At 39.9% G+C, this 2,042-nt stretch overlaps 1 pseudogene; it reads left to right on the top strand.

Moving 5' to 3' along the window:
* The first annotated feature begins 976 nt into the window (after positions 1-976).
* Positions 977-1,835, top strand: LOC123838621 (CBY1-interacting BAR domain-containing protein 1-like; annotated as a pseudogene).
* Positions 1,836-2,042: the final 207 nt, after the last annotated feature.

The raw sequence follows: 2,042 nt of genomic DNA on the forward strand, positions 1-2,042 counted from the left end.
TGAGCACACAACAGGGGGTAGAACTCAAATGAAAAAGTGAATTCATAGCATGCTGTGTATGATATTATTAAACTAATTTTAGTGACTTATTGTACTCTTCTTAAAAAAATATTATTAAATAAAATTGTGCATAAAAAAGTTATACTTAAATGGTCATTATGATCAGCTTTATATAATGGGTGTTCTCTTTAGGTATCATGTACAAAGAAGTTTCTTTGCTTTAAAATGTAAAAGAAGGGGTGCTTGGGTGGCCCAGTCGTTAAGCGTCTGCCTTCAGCTCAGGTCATGATCCCAGGGTCCTGGGATCGAGCCCCTCATGGGGCTCCCTACTTGGCGGGAAGCCTGCTTCTCCCTCTCCCACTCCCCCTGCTTGTGTTCCCTCTCTCACTGTCTCTCTCGGTCTGTCAAGTAAATAAATAAAATCTTTAAAAATAATAATAATAAAATGTAAAAGAAAAAATTCATTCTGAATTGCTTAACTTTTTAACAAATGCATCAAAGTAATTATGACATTCTAAATGCTATTGATGAAATCCTGTTCCATGCTACAACATGAAACTTGAAGGATATTATGCTAAGTGAAATAAGCCAGTCACAAAAAGACAAATACTGCATGACTCCACTTAAAGGAGGTACCTAAAGTAGCCAAATGCTTAGAAACAGAAAGTAGAATGGTGGTTTCCAGAGGTGAGGGAGAGGGAGCAGGGGGAATGGGTTTAGAGCTTGCTTTGCAAGATAAAAAAGTTTGAGATCTGCTGCACAGCAAAGTGCATATAGCTAAGCCACCATACTCTACACTTAAAAGTGGTTAGGATGATAAATTTTGTATGATGTATTTTTTTAATACAACAAAATAAGAAACAATTAGAAAACAAAACATAAAAAAGGGGGGGGCTTCAGAAAGTGGCAGTTCGAGAGCCCCCCCCTTACCCCCCAGCGCATGCGCCGGTGGGAGGTCCCAGCCTAGGGTCCCGGTGGATCGCAAGGCGAGATGCCCCGGCAAAGCTTGGAAAACCCGTCGGCTCAAACCAGACAACTGCAAGATACTGTCACAAATGTGAAGCACTGTCGAGAGCGGTGCCAAATCCTCGCTGCCTATGTGCGGAAAACTGCCAGACTGTGAGACGAAGCCGACCTACTGGTGAATGAAATGAACGTGTACGCCTCTACAGAGTTCCCACATTTAAAGCAGGGCCGGAAAAGTGTGAAGAGTTTCCCAAACTGCAGGATTATCGACAAGAAGAGATTGAAAGATTTGAAGAAGTGGTTGAACCTTTGAAAGCTTATTGGAGCAGTTGTAAAAATGAAAGGAGATGACCTCGAAGTGACATTGACAGCAAGGAGTAGAGAAGCTAAACAGTTAACTCAGGAAGAACTTGTCAGCGAAACCCTGATGTTAGACATTTTGTTTCGCAGGAAGAAACCAAACTGCAGAGAGTTGCAATGGATGCTACCTGAACAACTCGCCTTCTGGAGGAAAATATTGACAATTTTGAAAAGCAGAAAATAAAGGATATAAAGACTGTATTTTCAGAATTTATCATTATCAGAATGTTATTTCTTGGCAAAGCATTAAAGGCCTACACTGCTGCCTACCAAAACATACAAAAGATTGATGAGGATTTAGAGGTTTTCCAAAATTCTCTGTATCCCCCGGATTCTTCATCCGGTTTAGATAGCGTAAAAGCAAATTCAAATGGCCCCTTCCAAGATCCCTGTCAGCTAAGTGTGTATCTGGAACAGGACAGTTTTCCACCTGTGCACTAAGAAAGGATCAACAAGCAGAAGATGGTGAAGAGGACAAAGATTTGGACGTTACAGAAGAGGAAAATTAATTGTCTTCCATAAACTTCACGTTTCCATTTGCATCTTAAATGACTTGGCATGCAGAATTACTGAATCGTTACACTTTATACTGGCTTCATATATGTTAAACCTCAAAATGAAATCCTACTGGAAATGCAAATTAAAGGAAATTTATGCTCGCCGGAAACGAAGGTTTTAAAAAATATTACACACCAATCATTTCTCTTTTTTTTAGA

The sequence above is a fragment of the Mirounga angustirostris genome, unplaced genomic scaffold, assembly GCF_029215605.1.
Source record: "Mirounga angustirostris isolate CCGP_5_RB_7025 unplaced genomic scaffold, mMirAng1.0.hap1 SCAF_3, whole genome shotgun sequence".
Taxonomy (NCBI): Eukaryota; Metazoa; Chordata; class Mammalia; order Carnivora; family Phocidae; genus Mirounga; species Mirounga angustirostris.